Source organism: Chiloscyllium plagiosum, unplaced genomic scaffold (genome assembly GCF_037043375.1).
Source record: "Chiloscyllium plagiosum isolate Xiang-an unplaced genomic scaffold, Cpla_swu_hap1 HiC_scaffold_14, whole genome shotgun sequence".
Lineage (NCBI taxonomy): Eukaryota > Metazoa > Chordata > Chondrichthyes > Orectolobiformes > Hemiscylliidae > Chiloscyllium > Chiloscyllium plagiosum.
Genome location: NW_028270152.1, coordinates 117,510,864 through 117,525,984, shown reverse-complemented (window position 1 = coordinate 117,525,984; position 15,121 = coordinate 117,510,864). Strand labels below are relative to the sequence as shown.

Sequence of the window (15,121 nt, the reverse complement as noted above, 5' to 3'; positions counted from 1 at the left end):
TAATCACGGTTTCAACCTGATTAAGAATCCTCGACTAGCACTCCTAGATCCCTTTATATTTTGGTTTTATTAATTTTCTCACCGTTGAGAAAGTAGTCCATGCTTGTATTCTTTTTTCCAAAATGCAAGACCTTGCGTTTGCACACATTGAGTTCCATCAGCCATTTCCTGGACCCCTCTCCCAAACTGTCTAGATCCTTCTGCAGCCTCCCCACTTCCTCAGTACTACCTGCCTGTCCACCTAACTTCGTATCATCAGCAAACTTCGTTAGAATGCCCCCAGTCCCTTCATCAAGATCATTAATATATAATGTGACTATGCAGGTAACCATGCCTGGGATCCAATCAACACCAAGTCCAGCAGTAACTTTAGTGCAATTGCTGAATGGGCAGACTGTTTAACTCCAAGGAGTTATCCAAGCAGCTCAGTCCTCAGTCATACAGTCCCCTCAATTTCAGACTGTTCAGATTTCTACTATACTTGAAAATGAGGACTCCGAGGAATCTGTGGATAGCATGACTGACTCTCAGAAATGTAGAGAAATTCTACTGAGACGGCCTTCATACAGGAAAATCCTGAATGAACTTTCTTCTGATCCCCCCAGTGTGCCAAGAAATCGATGAGGAAAAATCAGAAGAAGAATCTGTCTCAACCATTACTACAATGACAATGCAGACACCCATCTATCAGATGAGCAGCGGACAATACATTGCTATTACACAGGGGGGAGCAATTCAGTTGGCCAACAATGGTACGGATGGAGTGCAAGGACTCCAGACACTAACAGTGACCAACGCAGCTACAGCCAAGGTTGGAGCAGCCATTATACAGTATGCACAGAGCCCTGATGGACAGCAAATCTTTGTGCCGGGCAGAATTTTGATAGAAATTGTCCCATTGTACAGACAATTGAACAAAGTGAGTGGAGGACTGTGAAACTTTCCAGTGGAACATAGATACATTGAGTGAGTGGGTAATGGTCTGTCAAATGAAATAGAATGTTTGTAAATATAAAGTTTATACTCTTTGGTTGTAGTAACATTTAAAAAAAAAACTTGAATGTTATAAAGTTGCATCATTTGCTCTTCAGAGGGACCTGAGCATCCTTCTGCATGAAGGTTGGTCACCAGGTACAACAATCAATTCAGAAAACAAATGGAATTTTGTCCTTCATTCCTGAAGGGATTGTGTTTAAAAGCAGAGGTTATTTTCCAGCTGTATTTGGGTGCTGTTGAGACCACACCTGGAGTACTCCATGTAGTTTTTATCTTCTTCGTTGAGAAAGGATGTACTGGCACGAAAGGGGGGTGCCGAGGATGTTAACTGGGTTGACTTCGGAGTTGAGGGGGTTGGCTTAAGAGAGACTGACTAGATTGGGATTATAATCATTGGAATTCAGAAGAATGGAAACACATAAAATAATGAATGGAATGGATAAAATAGAAGTAGAGAGATGTTTCCATTAGCAGGTGAAGCCAGGACAAGAGGGCATCACCACAACACTTAGAGGCAGCAAATTTAAGACTGAATTGAGAAGGAACTTCTTGACATCGATGGAATTCATTGCCCAGGGAAGTAGTTGATGCTAGTTCAGTAAACGTTTTTAAAGCTAGGTTAGATTTTTTTAAAAAGTAATTAATTAATAGACATGGTGAGAACGTGGGTAAATGGTTCTGTGTCCACGAAATGATCAACCATGATCTTCTTGAATGGGAGAGCAGGCTCGAAGGGCAGGACGGCCTTCTACTGTTCCTAGTTCTTCTTCTGTTATACATCCTCCCTCATTCGTGACTTGGAGGTGTTGGTGTTGGATTGGGATGGACAAAAGTAAAATTCACACAACACTAGGCTATTGATCAACAAGATTATTTGGAAGCACTAGGTTTGCTGCTTCTTCATCAGGTGGTTTTGAGATGCTGTTGTCATTTTTAACTCTTGTAACTCATGAACAGCAACAAAAGTCACGAAGCAATCCGCATACTCCAGCCAACAATGGACTCCGGGTGATTGATGTCAGCGGTGGACCAATGGAAAGGCATGGACAGAGCTGGAGGACCTGGCAGGGCAGTTGGTCCTCCGACCAATCAGGGTGATTTAGGGACGGGATTAGGCTTTACCACGTGATCATCCTCGTGGTCGTTTCGGGATGTGTGGACGGAGCGCTGTTGGTAAATACAGAAATAAACAGCAGGAAGCGTGAGGGAAATGTTGTTGGTATGGGTTGAGAGGGTTTATAGACATTTGGTGCACATCGAAAATACAAATTTGAAACTTAGTCCCTTTTTTGCAGTAAACGGGAAAATGCCTCATCCAGCGATTGACTCGAGTAAGCGCCGCCATCTTTATTCGGGGCAACAATTCACTGGACCCGTGCAGCCGCCAGCTTTGTGGGGGGCAAAGTTCAGCGGGACGCATGTGCAGCCCTCTCTGGTAGAGAGTCATAGGGCAGGATTTGCACAGAGCATATTCACACCAAGAGAAAAGGATTTTTTTTCTGGATTTGTTTTGTCATTCATTTAAATGATTTGGATGTGAATAGAGGCGGTACAGTTAGTAAGTTTGCAGGTGACACCAAAATTGGAGGTATTGTGGACAGTGATAAAGGGTATCTCAGAGCACAATGGGATATTGATCGGATGGAACAGTGGGCTGGGGAGTGGCAGATAGGGTTTAATTTAGATAAATGTGAGGTGCAGCATTTTAGAAAAGCAAATCAGAGCAGGACTCACACACTGAATTGTAAGATCTTGGAAAATCTTGCTGAACAAAGAGACCTTGGAATGTAGGTTCATATTTCCTTGAAAATAGAGTCGCAGGTAGATACGACCGTGAAGAAGGCGTTTGGTATGCTTCCCTTTATTGGTCAGAACATTGAATAAAGGAGCTGGACAGGACATTGGTTAGGTCACTTTTGGAATATTGTGTGCAGTTCTGGCCTCCCTCCTATCAGAAGGAGGCACTGAAACTTGAAAGGTTTGAGAATTGATTTTCAAGGATGTGACCAGGGTTGGAGGATTTGAGTTGCAGGGAGAGGCATAATAGGCTGGGGTCATTTTCCCTGGAGTGTCATAGGCTGAGGTGTGATGTTATAGAGGTTTATAAAATTGTGAGGGTCATGGATAGCGTAAATAGACAAGGGTTGGTGGAGCCCAGAACTAGAAGATATAGGTTTAGAGTTGGGGAGGGGGGGAATTCAAAAGGAGCCTAAAGGACAACTAAAATTGTAACATTTCAAAGGCATTTGAATCGGAAGGGTTCAGAGTGATGTTGGCCAAGTGCTGGCAAATGGGAATAGATTAGGTTAGAATATCTGGTTGGCATAGATGGGTTGGACCGAAGAGTCTGTTTCTGTGCTAGACATCTCTGATTGTAGGATCATAAAAGTGAATATCGCTCTGATTCATCTCTGGGCTCCTTGATGTCCACTTGTTTGTTGTCTAGCTTTCTCAGTCTATCGTGCATATTTTTGCTATGTGTAGTATTTTACTATTACGTTCACAGACCTTTTTGTAAATGAATTTTCCACTGCTGCCTGGCTCCTGTCCAAATGCTCCATTATCAGGTTATTTTTTCCACAATATCTTTGACAGTCAAGAGTTCTTTTTTCCAATAAGTGAGTGGATTTTCCTTCCATTTCTGACAGTCAAATTCTGCACTATTTTCATTCCCTATAATTCATACTGCACTCTCTGAAACATGATGTGTACTTCTCCTTCCACAGATACCAGTGATCAAGGCCAAAGCTCTGTTGCCTGTTGAGAAGGTGATGTTTGACTTCCTTGTACTGCTGCAGTTGGTACAGTGAAGGTTCTCCCATAACGTGGTTGGGTAGGAGACATTACAGATTATTCACTCAGAGATAGTGAAGAGTAGAAGATATCTGTACAAATCAACACATTTTTAATTTCACAAAAATATTGAGAACTTTTGACATAAGGCCACAGATGGAGAAGATTATGTCCGGTGACCAAACCTTTGCGAAATAAGCAATTTTTCAGGAATGACTTAAAGGAAGAAAGCAGATCTTAGAGGGTGGGAATTCCAGACCGTGTTGCCTTGGAATCTGTAGAAACAGTCACACAGCTGAACTCAAAAATAAACATATCATTGGGAGTCTAAACTAAAATGAGTTATTGTGATGTGAAAGGGTGTCTGGTGCATGGAGATAGGAATGATTACAGCCAGGAATTAAGTCAAGGGTGTGAAGGTAAATTGTTGTTGCTTATAAATGGGAACCTTTTGATGGATCAGCAAGCTCTAGTACAAGTGAGCACTTGGGCGGTACAATTTTCAATATTCTGGATATTATAGGGAGGGTGATTGTGGGATGTTGGCTAGGAGTGGGTTTAGATAATGAAATCTAGAGTTAACAAAATGAATGAATGAATGAGAGTTTCAGTAAATGAGCTGAGACTGTGGTGAGGTCAGGTGATATCACTGAAGTCGAAATAATGTTCTTGGAGTGGGATTGGGCTATCACCCTCACCTCACCTCTGGAATTCAGCTGTTTGCCAGTTTGTGAATCAAGTCTGTAACAAGATCAGGAGCTGAGTGGCCCTGGCAGAACCCAAACTGGGTGTCACAGAAGGTTATTGCTGAGCAGCTGCGTGACAGCACTGTTGATGACACCTTCCATCACTTCACTGCTGAGCGAGTGTCGACTGATGGAGGGAAATTGGATGAGTTGGCTCTGTCCTGCGTTTTTGTGTTGAACATCCCTGGGAAATGTTCCACAATGTCAGTAGGTGCCAGTGCTGGAGCAGTACTTGTCTTGGTGGGCAGCAATTTCTGGAGCAGAGCCATCAGTATTATTGCCACAATGTTGGTAGGGCTGACAGCCTTTACACTACTTCTCCATTTCTTGATCTGATTTAAAATACGTTTTGAACCAATTTGATTCACATCTGTGATGTCAGGGACCAATGTAGAAGGCTCATCCACATGGCACTGCTGGCAGAAGATTGCTGCAAATGCTGTTGTCTTGTCTGTTGCATGGATGTGTGAGACCCCTCTATCAGTAAGGGTGGGGATATCTGTGATGCTTCCTGCAGTGAGTTGTTGAATTGCCCATCACCATTCATGACAAGGTGTGGCAGAACTGCAGAGCTCAGATCTGATCCATTGGTTGTTGGATCACATAGTTCTATTTGGTGTTGCTTGCACTGTTTGGCTTGCAGGTTGGGTAGCTTCACCAGGTTAGCACCACATTTTTATGTATGCTTGGTATTGCTCCTGGCATGCCCTGTGGAACTCTCCATTGAATTAGGGTTGATCCCCTGGCTTGATGTTAATGGTTGAGTGGGGGTTATACCAGGCCATGAGATTTCAGATTGGGCTGGAGTACAGTTCTGCTGCTGTTGTTGGCCCACAGTGAGGCGGAAGTTGCAGGGTCAAGAGGGCTGATTGTGTTGTATTTTCCAGTGCATTAGTAGATGTAATGTGGTCCATCAAGTTTCATTCCTTTGTTGAGACTGTGCAGTGATTAATACAATGAGTGATTTGGTGGGAGTGTTGAGTGTTGTCAGGAATGCAACTTTTAAAATAAGGTTTTGTGATTTACACATGAAAGAAATGAAACTATCATGGTATTCAAACAGATGAAAGACTCAACAGACAATCAAGGTATTTTTCAATGGACATTTTCAGTTACATCACACTATAAATTTTTGCAATACATTCTGTGCCTTAGAACTGTGCCGTCCACAATCACCTGATGAAGGAGCGGCGCTTCGATAGCTAGTGTACTTCCAATTACACCTGGTGGACTATAACCTGGTGTTGTGTGATTCTTAGAATATTACAGCACTACTAACAGGACTGCATGTAAACAGGTTCAGTCCAGTTAATCAATACATTCGGAAGGATTTCCTCCAAGTTTGATGACACAATATTAGTCAAAACCGTCAACTTCAACCTGCAATGTTGCTGTTAACAAAAACTTCAGGCTGACACAAAGCTCCCCACCCCACTGCAATGTGGTAACTGGGCCCGGCCCAGGAACTGGAACTGGGACATTTGTGGACTGTCATCGCAAAGGAAGCGAGCAAACACAATTCTGACAGATTAGTCCTCAAAGATGAGTAGCAGATTTGAGACAAGGCAGGTGGTATGCCGCCTTGCACTTAGCTTAATTGCATTTCTTATTTACAGTCGTGTTTTGCAAAGTATAAAGAACTGTGTTTTTTTTTCATGGTTGGGGAGTTTTATTCTAGTTGATCACAATTGCTGCCTCTCGCTCCTCAAGTCAAATCATAGGGTGTATAATAAAACAATAAACTGCAGGTGCTGGAGATCTAAACCCCAGAAACAAAGTGCTGGAGAAACTTAGCAGTTCTGAGGGCATCGGTGAAGAGAAAAAATGTTACATTTCAACTTCACTGACTCTTCATCTGAAAGGACAAAAGGTCATGAGACTTTGAACTTACAATGTTTTATTCCCCTCAGATATGCTGCTGGACCTGCGGTTCTCCAGCATTGTGCTTTTTATATTGAACTTTATTTACAAAACAGATCGGAAAATACTAATCTGCAAAAGTGAAAAGTTCATTGTAAACCTGAGCATAGTGTCTACACTTGAGTTACAGAAGCACACCTCAGTTTAAAAACAAGATTTAACTCAAAATAACATTCCATCTGAAAATTAGCCGAGTCACACCAGTAATAAAGCTCATCAACCCAATGAGGCACTTCAGCACAACATCCTGCAGTGTTGCACACAGCCACCTTTATCAAAGAATGATCACATATCACAAAATTGAAGGCCGAGAGCATGTCTCTTTAAAGGAACTGAAGTCAAACTCAATTTTTGGAAGGATTTTTATTAAACCTGATTGAACATTTAAATCTCAGAGCATAATCTTTGCTTTTTTTTTAAACAAAGTTTGTGGGAAAGATCCCACATCTTACTAAAGGTTCAGTTCAGTCTGATACATAGAGCCAAAGGTCAAACAAACATCACACTTTCCATTCACTTCTACAAATTGTTTGTAAAATCATGTTACATTAAAGAACTGGACAATAAATGTCATTGTATGCAATAAGAGTGAAGCCTGTGACAGCAGATTTAGCTTTGGAAGGCAGTGTGTGTGCTTTCTAAATTCTGGGAGCACTTTGGGAGACTGCTCCCAGATGGTGATAGTGAGCATATCTGGAATGCACCGTTGAGATTTGGGAATCCTTGGGAGACAATATGTGGTTTCAGTAGTACTTGGCTTGTGTTGGTGTACAGTAAGCAATTTAAAAAGTTACTTATGCATTGTTGGTGACTACCCGAATGGTATTTAAATCTGCCAGGTTGCCTTCAATAGTGTGAATGCATCTATTGTAAATATTTGGAATATTCCAGAACTGCCCAGTGCTTTGCAAATTCAGGGGGGACAAAAAAATCACATTTGAGTAATTTGAAATTAAGAATCCAAGAGGACTTAACCACTGAAGTATTCAATTCAAATAGTTAAATGGAGTGCTCACATTTAAAATACCTGTTATCCATAGGAATGGATGGACTGACAGAATTGGGACCAAATTCCTGGCTGGGGCATGTGAAATGTGTTTTGATAAAGTCACCTGCATTTACCAACAATAATTTGGCAAACTCGGAAATTTAAAAAAACAATACGAGCTTCATTGCTGCTCCAGTCGGGTCTCAAGCTCTGTGAAAAAATAACAATGTTCAGGTTTATTGCATACACTCTGAAACACATGTTCCTTCTCCAGATCCTGAAAGTTTCCCCAATGAGCATAGTCCATCGAAATGATGTGGCTAACTTTGGCCAACTCTTTCTTTCCGAGCCTCTATCGCCTGAAGAGTGACCAGAAGCAATTACTCCACAAATGTGGGAACATTACTGACGAGGATTTTTTTCCTTCAGAATTGACTTCCATATATTCAGTGCCCAGAACAGATAAAAAGCTTGTTACCTTATATAGAGCAATGATTCAGTGGGAGTAAAACGCTAACCTTTTCTTGCTTAACAATCACGCTGCCTAAATTTTAAACATGAACACTTCTTAATAGTTCACTAGATCCTGACGAAATATTTTGTGTGAAACAAATCACATGATACATAGTTATTCAGATAATAAAACAAGTTTGTTCATTGAAGAACCCAGAGGAAAAGGTCATGAAATAATGTGAGTTTGATATACCTCAATCATCATTTCAAGTGCATTCTCTGCATAAGTTCTCCTTTTCCTCCTCGAAGTATTCAACTTCTTGAATAACTGAGAGAATGAAGTCACAGTTGTACAACACAAAATCAGACCCTTCAGTCCAACTTGCCCATGCTGACCAGATATCCAAAATTAATCTAGTCCCATTTGCCAGCATTTGTTCCATATCCATCTTAAACCCTTTCTACTGATTATCAGTTTATTTTACTTTATCAGCACTTGAAATACTGACATTTTTTTTCTCCCAACATTGGTTTAAGAAATCATAAGTTCATTCATCCAAGTTAATTTTGTAATCTTTCACAAAGAAACAAGTGAGAACAACATATAGCTGAGCACAAAACAAAATACTGCAGCTGAGTGTTATCTGGGAACACTCTAAAGGTGAGGCACTGATACTGCACAAGTTTGTCAGCACAATTTCAATTACTGACAATAATTTAGTAATGTCTTAGCCTTCACACAGTTAAGGTAAATGTGAGATATCTGAATTTCATGAATTGGTTACTATTGCACTGTGATCAACAAAACTTATTCTTGGTTTAATCTACTCAAAGAAACTGGACATCAGAGATGAAAACTGTCATGCTGGAAAAGCACAGCAGGTCAGGCAACATCCGAGAAGCAGGAGACTTGATGGTTCAGGCATAAGCCCTTCATCAGGAATCACAGGCTTCAGAAAAATAACTGACATAGACTTATACCAATACATATGTAGAAGGGTCAGAGCATGTTACTATCAGATTAGAGACTAATTTCAGAATTGGTACCATTCAGTGCAACATTTCAGTATGATATTTACATATGTACCTAAAGGAGAAGTTGTCTAAAATTACAAGCTCTAGAATGATTATAGAATTAAACCTGGAAATAAAGCTGGTGAACAAGAATGGCAAAGTGAAGTCCCATCAGTATCGCCTTGGGCAGTTTCAAGTAAGAATTTGACAACAGGGTTGCCACTTTGGTGTAACCTGCAGTCTGGCCAAATTGCAGCAAAAATCTGTTCAATTTTATCTGCAAACTATTGAATGCAAAATCGTCCTTGCACAATAATGAGGCAGCATTTTTGGATGTCATTTTTAACATATTATTTTTAACGTTACTCTCAATTAAGAGTGATCACTTGGTGCTGTCTGCATAACACAGTACAAAAAGGAATTAACAAAAAAAAATTCTAACCCCAATTCAGAGTCACTAATTCATTGATATTGCATGGGTCCAGCATTGATAAGTAATCAATTTTTAAAAATAAATACAGATACATTTACTAACTATATTGGAGTACAGTCAAGTTTCTTACTGAACAGTGACAGGATTGGACAGAGTCCGCATGGATTTAAGTACTTAGCAAATCTACTGAAAGAATCTACAGAATATTAAAGTAAGAAATTGCAGGACATTTAGAAAAGCTTATCATTAAACATGGTAGACTGGGTTTTGTGAAAGAGAAACTATATTTGACAAATTTACGACAGTTCATTGAGGAGATAACAAGCAGAGCTGATAAAGGGCAATCCAATGATGTTCTGTATTTGGATTTTAAAAATGCAAATGATAAGGTGCTACATAAAAGTTAATTGCACAATTTAGGAGCTCATGGTATCAGGGTAATGTATTAGCATGGACTGAGGATTGGTGAACCACACTGGCTGTTGTTGAGTCCTCACTTGAAGTACTGTATACAATGTTAGCTCCCATATTTAATAAAGGATAAACCAACATCAGAGACCATTCAAAATAAGATTCACTTAGCTACTTTGAGGACAATAGGGTTGACCTATCAAGAATAGATATGCAGGGGTGATCTTATGGAAACAAGATTCTGATGAGTTTGACAGGGTGGATGTTGACTAGATCTTCTAGCACCAGTGAAGTCTCAAACCAGGGGACATTACATAAGGGAACATTCATTTTAGAAAAAGTACAGAATTTTTTCTCTCAGTGAATGGCTAGAATTTTCTCGCCCAAACTTTTGTGAAAATTAAATGTGGGAGGGGAATGGTTGGGTTCCTCTTTGGAGGGTTGTTCTGGCTTGTTGGGCTGAAGGGCCTGTTTGTTTCCACACAGTAGGGAATCTATGATTCAATCACAAATTATTTTAAAAGAGGGCAGATAGATTTTTGAAATATTGAGCAGTTGAGGGCTATGCAGATCAAGCATAAAAGAGGTGTTGAGGTCTGGGTTGGCCAAACCATGATCTGATAGAATGGGGGAACAAGCTGAAGGGAACGAATGCCCTACTCCTGCTCCGATTCCTTGAGGCTCCATTTCATGTTTTTTTTTGTTTCCAAAGAAGAACGCGATACAATGTGCTAAAGATCTCAGATGTGAAAATGGGGTGTTTATGTACTGATTCAGATGGCATTGATTCATCAATCACAGCTATACAGTAATGAGTAGGAAGGCAATTCCCTCCATGAATAAAGGAAATCTACTGCAGAGCTCACACAAAGGGAATTCTTACCCTCAGTAAACTCTCCCATCACATTACCCAACATATCAGCTCAAGCAGGACACACTGCGCATGTTCTCGCCAACAAAGTGACTCCAAGTAATTGATGTCAGCACCGGACCAATGAAAGGACAGTGGGCGGAGCTGGAGGACCGAGCGTGAGGTTGGTCCTCCAACCAATCAAAGTGAATGAAGGGCGGAACTAAACTAAACCATGTGATCACCGTCGCGCGCGGCGCAGAGTCGCTGTAATGAAGGCTCGGGAAGTTATGGAGAGAAAGGATACGGTAAGGAAAGAAATAAACAGGAAACGGGAGAAAAACTGTGTTGCTATGAGTGGAGAGGTTTTACAAACAAATTGTGCATGTCGGAAAACACAAATTTGAATGTCCCATTTTTGCAGTAAATGGGGAATTGCTTCAGCACGGTTGCAGGCCTGAGTGAGCGCCGCCATCTTTATTCGGGACAATGACTCACTGTACACGTGCGGAGCAGCCATCTTTGTAGGGGGCAAGGTGCAGCCAGGCGCATGTGCAGCCTTTCTCTAGTAATGAGTCATTGTGATCACATCAGCCAATACTGCTCTGATTCACCTCTGGGCTCCCTCATGGCCACTTTGTCAATATCTAGCTTCCTCAGTCTCGAACCATGGGTGTATTTTTGGTCTGCTTACTACTGTATTATTACTTTTATAGACCCTTTGTAAATTAGTTTTTCACTGCGGCCCAGCCCGTGACCATGTGTCATGTACTGCTCTATTATCAGATTACTTTTAAATATTGAATATTTTTGACAGTCAAGAATTGTTTTTTCCAACAAGCAAGTGTATTTTCCTTCCATTTCTGACTATCAAATTCTGCACCATTTTCATTCCCTGTAATCCATTTTGCACTCCCTGAAACATCAACTGTGTTTCTCCTTCCACAGACAGCAGTGATTAATGCCAAAGCCCTGTTGCTTGTGGAGAGGGTGATGTTTGACTTTCTTGTACAGCTGCAGTTTGTGTGGTGAAGGTGCTCCTACAATGTGGTTGGGTAAGTGGCATTATAGATTATTCATTCAGCAACAGTGATGATTTGAAAATAATGTCCAAATCAACAACAGTTTGTATTTTAATTATCATGCTTATAATTTCACAAAAATACTATTGAGAACTTTAAACATATGGCCAGAGATGGAGATATTAGGTCAGGTGACCAAAAGCATTGCCAAAAAGCAGGTTTTGAGGGATGTCTTAAAGATGGAAAACAGATCTGTGAGGTTTTGGTTCCGAGTTTAAGACCATGCTGTTTCAGCAACTGTAGAAACAGCCACACAGGTGAAGTAATGCATTAACAAATGGTTGGGAGTCTCGAAGAAAATGGGTTGTCGAGGTCTCAAAGTGTGTGTGGTGCAGGGAGCTAGGGATTATCACAGCCAGGAATTAAATCAAGTGTGAGAATTTTAAATTGAGGGATATTGGCCAGGTGCTGGCAGGTGAGACGAGATTGGGTTGGGATATCTGGTCGGGATGGACGGGTTGGACCGAAGGGTCTGTTTACTTGCTGTACATCTCTATGGCTGCACGCTGTTCATTTTAGTTAGGAGCCTTTTGATGAATCAACAATCAGAGATTTAGACTTTTTTGAGATTACAGGGAGGTTGAATGTGGGAAGCTGGCCCTGAGTGTGTTTGGAAAATGAAAGTATGAGCTGAGACAAGGGTGGAATCAGCTAGAAATAGTGGCCTTGGCGTGGGACTGAGTAATCACACTCTCCTCACCTCTGGGATTCAGCTGGTTGCCAGATTGTGAATCAGGGCGGTAACACAATCGGGAGCTGAGTGGCCCTGATGGAGCCTAAAATGAGTGTCGCTGAGCTGGCTGTTGCTGAGCAGCTGCTGCTTGGTAGCCCTGTTGATGACATCTTCCATCACTTTACTGCTGATCGAGTGTGGACTGATAGAGGGAAATTGCCTGGGTTGGATTGTCCTGTGTTGTTGTGTTGAACATGCCTGGGCAATGTTCCACATTGTTGGTCGATGCCAGTGCTTGAGCGGTACGTGACTTGGTGGGTGGCAAGTTCTGGAGCACAAGCCATCAGTATTATTGCCAGAATGTTGGCAGGGCCCGTAGCCTTTGCACTACTTAACCATTTCTTGATGTTGTTCAAACTGAATCGATCTGGCTTAAAACTCACGTTTGTGATGTTAGAAACCACTGGAGAAGGCTGAGATGGATCATCCCACTTTGCACTTCTGGCTGAAGATTGCTGCAAATGCTGTCATCTTATCTGGTGCATGGATGTGTGAGGCCCCTCCATCAGTAAGGGTGGGGATTTCTGTGATGCTTCCTCCAGTGAGTTGTTTAGTTGTCCATCACCGTTAACAACTGGGTGTGGCAGAACTGCAGAGTTCCGATCTGATCCATTGGATGTAGGATCACTTAGCTCTGTTGCTTGCTGCTGATGCTGTTTGATATGCAGGTAGTTCTGTTTGATAGCTTCACCAGGTTGGCACTTCAGTTTTAAGTCTGCCTGGTGCTGCTCATGGCATGCCCTCCTTTCCTGTCCATTGTGATGGGTGAGACCGGGATTTACAAACCCATGAGATTACAGATTGTGCTGGAATACAATTCTACTGCTGTTGATGTTCCACAGTGCCTCAGAGATATCCAGTTTGAGATCCTACATCTGTTCAAAGTCTGTCCCCATTAGAACGGTGATAGTGTCACTCAACACAATGGAGGTTTTTCTCAACTTTAAGCCAAGACTTTGTCTCCAAAAGAATGTGTGATGGTCACTCGTACTGATACTGTCATGGACAGATGTATCTGCAGCTGGTCAATTCATAACAATGAGATCAAGTATGTTTTTCCCTCTTGTTGGTTCCCTCACCACCCGCTGCAGACTCAGTTGAGCAGCTATGTCCTTTAGGACCTGACCAGCTCAGTCAGTAATTCTGTTGCAGAGCTAGTCTCGATTGTGGACATTGAAATCCTGTACCCAGAGTACGTTTGACACCATTTTATTGCCTCAGTGCTTCCTCCAAATGTTGTTCAACATGAAGGAGAAGTGATTCATCAGCCAGTACAGTATATGGTAATCAGCAGGAGCCATGAGATTTCCTGGTCTCCGGAGTCAATGCTGTGTACTCCCAGGGCAAATCCTCCCTGTCTGTACACCACTGTGCCACCACCTCTGCCTGGTCTGTCCTGCCGGTGGGACAGGACATATCCAGAGATTTCAGGAGAAAGTGAAGACTGCAGATGCTGGAGATCAGAGTCAAGAGTCTGGTGCTGGAAAAGCACAGCAGGTCAGGCTGATGAAGGGCTTAGGCTCCAAACGTCGATTCTCCTGCTCCTCGGATGCTGCCTGACTGTTGTGCTTTTCCAGCACCACATTCTCGATATCTAGATATGGTGATGGTGGTGTCCGGTCATTGTTTGTAAGGGATGATTCCATGAGTATGACTATGTCAGGCTGTTCCTTGACTAGTCTGTGAGACAGCTGTCCATATTTTGGCACCAAAAACCATATGTTAGTGAGGAGGACGTTGCACCATCGAGAGGGCTGATTCTGTGGTTGTAATTTCTGGTGCCTTGTTAGTTGCCAACTGGTCCATCCAGTTTCATTCCTGTGTTGAGACTTCGCAGTGATTAATACAGTGAGTAGCTGGCTGGGCCGCTGACAGGTTGGCAGGATTTTTTTCGCCATTGACAATGGTTTCATGGAGATCAGGAGATTCCTAATACGTTGTATTTTCTCTTGAATTCAGATTCCATCATCTGCCAAGATGGGATTCGAACCAGGACTTCAGTCGTTTGTTTTAATATTCTGGATAAAAGCTAAATACATCAGGTTTGTTCACTCATTTTAAATATCACTAACCCTGGTTTTGTTTCTTTGTGAAACACTGTCCATCATCCTGTCTCCTCCATCCTCCTCTCTAACAACGAGTGAAGAGCACATGGAGTTTCTCTGTCACTGAGACTGAGATAATCCGATCTGCTGTTTCTCTCCCTCCCACTAGCCCACTGAGCCAAACTGCCTCAGGTGATGTTCCTGGTTTTTGTCCTAAACCTACATCTTTCTCCAGTCTCTTGTCAAGCCTTATCAGAGCTCACCTTGACCCTTTACTCTAATCTCACTAAACTCACTTCCCAACACTCTTTCCTCCGCTGCCGCCTCATCACCCCCCCTCGCCAATTCATAGATATTGTTCCTTGTTCTGTCTGTTGGTCTTTTCTGGTTATGTCCTTCTCTCCCATTCTGTGAAAAACTAATATTTGACCTCACCGTTGTTGGAAAATCCTGCTCCATCTCCACTCTCCATTTCCTTTCTGAATTCCTTGCATTTGGTGTCCCTCAACGATCTATCCTTGGTCTCTCCTCTATCTCACGTACATAGTGCCAGGAGGTGATATCGTCCAAAAACACTGTGTTAGGTTTGACATGTACACTGACGATGCCCAGCTCTCCCTCCCCATCATCCCTCTCCATTACTCCACTGTTACTCAG

The 15,121-nt window shown here is 42.0% G+C and overlaps 1 long non-coding RNA gene and 1 pseudogene across 1 annotated transcript in view; both read left to right on the top strand.

The window, feature by feature from the left end:
• The first annotated feature begins 273 nt into the window (after positions 1 to 273).
• On the top strand, positions 274 to 937 carry LOC122546291 (cyclic AMP-responsive element-binding protein 1 pseudogene; annotated as a pseudogene).
• Positions 938 to 14,415: 13,478 nt separating this feature from the next.
• LOC148148167 (uncharacterized) overlaps positions 14,416 to 15,121 on the top strand; it is a 36,692-nt gene continuing 35,986 nt past the window's right edge. Inside the window, exon 1 of the long non-coding RNA XR_015759327.1 lies at positions 14,416 to 14,461. This is a non-coding gene — a long non-coding RNA (uncharacterized LOC148148167). The remainder of the gene's footprint in view (positions 14,462 to 15,121) is intronic.